The sequence below is a fragment of the Nematolebias whitei genome, chromosome 20 (genome assembly GCF_014905685.2).
Source record: "Nematolebias whitei isolate Nwh7 chromosome 20, NemWhi1, whole genome shotgun sequence".
NCBI classification, from domain to species: Eukaryota; Metazoa; Chordata; class Actinopteri; order Cyprinodontiformes; family Rivulidae; genus Nematolebias; species Nematolebias whitei.
The window spans coordinates 25,889,903-25,896,350 of record NC_056517.1 but is presented as its reverse complement, the minus strand read 5'-3'; the positions used below and the strand labels follow the sequence as shown (position 1 = coordinate 25,896,350).

General features: G+C 46.4%; 1 protein-coding gene across 1 annotated transcript in view; it reads right to left on the bottom strand.

Annotated features, from left to right (window-relative positions):
• Positions 1-6,448, bottom strand: part of LOC119426758 (tyrosine-protein kinase yes) — an 83,014-nt gene that overhangs the window by 50,008 nt on the left and 26,558 nt on the right. The window lies entirely within an intron of this gene.

Sequence of the window (6,448 nt, the reverse complement as noted above, 5' to 3'; positions counted from 1 at the left end):
TTGTTTGTGATAAGCGAGCCGTCATGGTAATTGAATTTAATTCCACTCCCAGATAAACAATTGTCTGGGCCGGGAAAATCGAGCTTTTCTTCCAATTTATGGCGAAGCCCAGATTTAACAGGTGTGATGCCAACACCTGAGCCTGTATCAGCGCTTCCTGTCTGGAGTGAGACAGGAGCAGCAAGTCGTCCAGGTAAAACAAAACTCTCATCCCTGCTCTGTGGATGCAGGGCTGTCTCCACACACTTTGAGAACGTACGAGGCGCGAGGGAATACCCGAAAGGCAGCCTGTTGTACTGGTACTTCATCCCTTGAAAGGCGAAACGCAGAAATTTTCTGTGTTTTGGGATGATCGGTATGTGAAAATAAGCATCTTTTAGATCGATGGAAACAAACCAGTCGTTTTTCTGGATGTTGTCCAACAGCTGTCTGTTCGTCAACATGTGAAAAGGTCTGTTCATGATTGCTTTGTTGAAAGCTGACAGATCCAGAATCGGTCTCATCCCTCCGGTCCTTTTGGGGACCAGGAAGTAGCGTGAGTAAAACCCTGTGTTTTCCTCTTCGTTGGGAACTCTTGAGATTACACCTTTTATCAGAAGCTCTTGGACTTCTGCATTTAAGGCTGAGACTTGGTCTGGTGATGACAGGACCGTCTCTATAACTCCTCCGAACGGAGGGGGTCGGGTTGCAAACTGCAGCGTGTAACCCTTGCATAACACTCTGTCCATCCATCTGTCCGGCGAACAGGTTTTTTGCCACTCTGCGTAACGTTCGTGGAGTGGACGTGCGTTTAAATGATGTGCCGTGTTTTGAACGGATGTCATCCAAACCTCCGCCTCGACCGCCGTCATGCGTCGCGGAAATGTTTTCCGCGTGACCCAAGGCGAGGCTTCCTCGAAAGGGCTGATCTGCGCGCGCCCGTGCGCTGTGTCTGGATCGCGGACCAACCTTCATGTCCGGGCGGGGCGGTGTGTGCTGAGGCGAGGCGTGTGTCAGCTGATGACGTCGTGAGGCTGCACGTTTAACGTCGCTGTGCGAACGTTGGGAGGTGGAGGGCGTGACGTCATCAACGCCGTGCTGTCGAAGTGAAGGTTGTGAGCCTCGCGGGAGCGCACGTTTTCTCTGGAGGGACGCGCGCCGCTCTCGCTGAGGGCGGGGCCCGTCATTGGATTCATTCAGCTGTCTCACGCTTATGCCGCCGTGAGCTGCTGATCGCTGAGACGCGATGGATGACGGCCGCTCGCGTTCGCTCAGGAGAGGCGTGTGTTGTTTTCGCTGAGAGCGGGGACCTCCACCGGACCCGGCCTGCGGTCCCACATTTATCCCGATGTGAGCCGGTGAGTGCCGGGCAGCTGTGCGTGCATCATCAACACAGCGCCGTTTGGATGGAGGCTGTTTGCCTCGCTCGGGTGCGCGTTTAACACCGCTTGGGTGGTGATCGTGCGGTTCTGATTGACAACAAATTATTTCGCTTACCGTGGTGTCACGTGAGCGTCTGGGCATGTGATGGAGCGACGGTGGATTTAAAAAACCTTTATTTAAGGACACCGGCTCTCTCTGTGTGGAGGATGTGTGTGTAGCGGCTGTGAGCTCATCCGAACTTACAGACTGGCTAAAAACAGGCATTTTGATTTTTGAAAAATCATTTATTTCAATTCCTGTGTCATTTATACACACATCCTCCGCAGACCGTCATTTCTTAAATCTTCTCCCTCGAGAGCTCTGCGGTTTGTTTGCCCCGAGCGCCGTCTGCAGGCGATCTCTGGGGAAACGCTGAAGTGCAGGCTGCCGGACTGAGGAGGGGTGGTCTCTGGCGGGCGGGGCTGGTGGTGGAGCTGGGCGAGACGAAGCTGCTGCTGCCGTGGAGCATCGATGTTTCTGCCTCTGCTCTCGACGGTCTCTCCAGCGGGCTGGGGGACGAGATGAGCCGCGCGGCTTGATGAGGTGGCGCACAGCTTCTGGCACCTCCTCCGACTGTTTCACTTCGCCAGCATGGTTTGAAGCTGCTCTGAACAGCGCGTCCGCGATGGCTTCATCAGGTCTTGTGCAGATTCTCCGGCAGCGAGGGGAGTAACGAAGCCAGGTGGGTCGATGGATCATCATCATCCGCGCTGCAGTCCTCGACAGGCAAACCGTGGGAGAGGCACACATGTTGAGCTGGCGTCAGCTGCCTTACAGAGGGAGTTCTTCGTCTCCAAGGCAGGTCTGCGGCCTTCAGTCCCTTGGACATGCTATATGCTAGCAGCGCACGTTGTTGCTAACTGCGGCTGCCTGAAAACACGTCGGTGGGCTCGATTGGAGAGCGTGGTCGCCGTCTGGTTCCTCCGGAGGGACGGGACGCTGCTCCGACCTGGGCAGCTTCGCTCCGGAAGCTTCCGCGAGGCTTGGCTCCAGGGGGGGTTACCGAGGAATAGCCCCGCTCGGTGAATCCCTCAACTCTGGTGATGGGAGCGGACTGGGGGCCGACTCCTCTAATCTACCAGGAAAGAACCGTCTGCGGCCTCGCCCGTCGAACGTCCTGTTGGAACGTGAGGCCGTATGGATCAAGACGGTGAGCCACAGTGGAGCCCAGTGAAAAACAACCTTTCCGCCGATCATCCGAACTGGCGGGAAAAGGCGAGGGGCGTAGAAAAAAGGGGTCCCTTCATGTCAGCCTCCTCCTGGGTTCCGCCGGGCAACCCCTGAGGGCGCTGTCGGCCGGGAGCGGTGTGATCGCCGATGCGAAACGAGGTGGGATGGGGTGAGCATTCACTCAGCCCCCCTCCACCTACACTACGCTCCCCAGGAGGGAATGAGCAGCGGGGGCTGCAGCTGAGCACGCCTTGCCCCGGAGGAACCATCCGGTTCGCCCCGAGGGTCGGCGATAAGAGGAAAAACACAAGATGGCGTTGTCCAGCGTGTAGTGACCTGTCACTGGGAAATGTTCCCCGACGCTTACCTTGGAATAAGACTGCTGTCATCTTCTCCTCGGGGAGGAGAACTCACCGGACGACCGGAGGTCGACTGCCGGGCCAAGCATCCTTCACAAGGTTGGTCATTTACACAATTTATCTTCTTTGTTCTTCTGACAGTGCTATATTAGCTCGCTGAAGAAAAAATGGGAGCCGATTTCCCGCTCTTAACGTAATTTATACGGACCGGGTGGGGCCCACACAGCAGGTGGGCGTGGACTAATTTTTTCAGTGCTTATGCTCTGCATAACGGGATAAACCCACTAAAGCGAAGGCCTTAAAGGGCGAAGCTTATACGACATAGAACAGGTATTACAATGATCTTAAATTTGTCTAGCGTGTTGCATTGAATCATAAATGGAATAAACAGAACCCAAACTCAGAAACGCCCAATTTTTTTTTTTTTTTTAATGTTTACTTCATTTTTCAGGGGTGCTGATTTAAAGTTTAGGGGTTCTTGAGCACCCCCAAAAAGAGGCTAAAATCGCCACTGGACTTGACTTTTTAATGCCAGTTTTTGTCCTCATTTAAGACTTGGGGTTCAGATATTTTACATCAGCTGGAGACTAAGCTGACTATGCACCCTATGATAGGGGTTAGGGAAGGTAAAACACTGAAAAAAGGCTTTTAGTTTGACAGCATGAGACCAAAGCAATGAAACGCTCGTGTCAGGAACTAAATCCTCTTAAATCCAAGTATTGTTTCTTTCTCATTGATTCCAAAAATCAAAACATGCACTCCTGCAGTTCTCTGCATACAGATGACGGGACTTTAGATGTATCCTTGCACACCTTTTTGTTATTAATCACTACAGCGGAAGAAGCTGGCGACAGCAATTAATGCTGTGAAGTCAATACCACTAAAACGCAAGATTACAGAACACAAATCTTAAAATTCTGAAAGAGATATGTTATTTACATAAACCCAGTCTATCCTCAGGAGTTCAGAACAATGAAGGATAAATAAATGAATGACTTGGTTTGTGCTAAATGGTTTAGAGAAATAAATCAATAAAATAAATTGATGAGTCATACTAGGGGTTGGCTCGGAGCCAGACACTCATGAATAAGCAAGAACTGAATCTGTTCAGAGGCATGACTCCTCGTTACTTCAGAACATGTTTAACATCACCAAATCAAATTCATTTACATTTTAAGCAGCATAAAACATCTGTTTGGGCAAGGAGTTGAACGCATAAGCGTATGATCACGCTTGGCAAAACACCTGGAAGAAAAGTTGAATCCTCTGCAAGGGTAACTTTAGCAAAACCTAAAGATAATTTAAAAGTTGTTTTTTACTGCAAACTTCAAAATAAGAAGGGCTGACTTTCATTCAGCATTTATCTCCCGCTTTTATATTTGACGTCCTGTTGAATAACTGCTCGCCCTCATTTTGAAGAGCTTAATATAGTTTTTATGTGGTGATTCACATCATCTGTAGTGAGAAGGTGATTTATTACGTTTTTCACAAAGTGGCTCTTTGTCACTTCTTCCCCCACTCCCCCTTCAGCTCCCGCACCCACCGAACAACACACTCCCACACCAAGCTACTACTTGGTGTCATAGACACAGTTTTATTTTGTTTCATTACAGCACCTTTTAGTTGGGATACATAATTAATGTGGAGCTCTTTGTTTATCGAATGTGGTTATTCAGAAGTCTTATGAAGCTTGTATTTCAGAACACATAGTGGTTTTAATTATTTTATCGAACGACACACGCGGCGGTGATAGGTTGTTCATCTGAGCTTAACATGGCTTGTTTTACCTCTTTAAAATGGCCGGTCGGACCTGCCTCCTCCTCAAAAAGTAGATTAACACAATTTTATATTGTGCATTCTTATTTAGTTTTATTTGTGCTGTATGATTCATAAAAACGCATCAAAACCCGAGACCAGCCCGGCCCGCACATTAAACACACACACATTATGGACCGCCCGGCCAAATCCGGGTTGGACCGGGGCCAGGCTCCGGATTCGGGTTAGAAATGACAGTTCTACCTCCGCAGGATAGAGGCCTTTATAGGTCAAAATAAGTAATGCGATTAATCTGCATTATGTAAAATTTATTTTTAGATTAATCGCACACGTTAACAGCTCTAATATATATATATATATATATATATATAATATCCGTTGTGCAGTTTGATACAAATGGAGAAAGGAAAGGTTCCAGTCAGACAGAAAGCTGATACATGACAGATTTGTATAAAGTTTGAGGAGCTTCAGCCAGTTTGGCCCATCTTTAGACAAGCTCAGTCAATACTTGATGTTTGTGAGAGCCTAGCAAACTATTTCCTCAAGAACTCATTCATAACATTTTGTTAATGATCACAGGATTCTTCTCTGCCATGGACAAAAAAAAGATGTGAGATGTGATGATAAAATGATACAACCACTGAGAGTTTCTCACAGCCTGCAAACTGCTTAATTAGGCACCTTTTGTCACACTTTGACATTTATTCTCAACTTAATAAAGTCTTGTCCAAAAGGAAGTGCAAATCTCTAACACTTGTCTCTTTTTGTCATTCAGACAGTCAATTCTAAACTTTCTCTCTTGCAAGCTAATATGATGGATCCTCTGTTTGCCTCACATGAGTCAGTTATCCATTTTCATGATAAAATGCTTAATTAAACCCTTAAAATTACCCTTTGTCTGCCAACATAACAAATTTGGTCAGATTTGATTTTAGATAACTCTAAACCTGTTGTGTGATTTAGAAAACATGGCTTTCTGAATGTATGAATTAGGTCTTGAATTTCCTGAATGCTATTGTGACATCAGCAGAGTGTGTTTTTGTGAACATGCCAGGCTAAATACTGAAATACTGACAAAGAAACTCTGTAAAACCACATTGTATGTTAATCCCGATTCATATTGACTACATTATGTCAGATATGTTTTTGTCTTCTTTTAAGATACCTTTATCAATAAGTTTACTTTTCTCTTACATTTTCTTTTTTTAGTATTTTAGGAGATTTAAAAAGTTAAAAATAATCACCAGTGTTCTCAAAATTGGAAGCTTTTATGATGACCAAAGTCCAGTCCTGGAACACCATTTGTGGGCTATGTGTTAGTATCTTGTCCCTATGGCTAAATTAGATTTTACAACTTTGGGCTTGGTTTTAGGATTAAAATTGTAATCAGGTTAGTGGAAAAGTTATTGTTGGTTACTCAGTTGGGATTGTTAAGGTTTGTGTTGATAAAATAAAAATACATTGAATAAATGAAGTATCCCAGTGAGCAACAAGAGACTGAAGAGCCCTTCATATGCAGATTATATCTTCATTAGAGGTAGACTCATTGATTGGTTGAAGATTTCAGTAGACCACAAAGTTTGTTTTCTCAGTCATCCAGGTATATAACAACAAAAAAGGTTGAATCATGTCATCTGGACTTTGTTTTTTTGTTAAAAAGAAACGTTTCGCCCCTCATCCAAGAGGCTTCGTCAGTCTGAGGCCTAGCCATCTGGTATTACCCAGAAGCCACCCTGACTCTT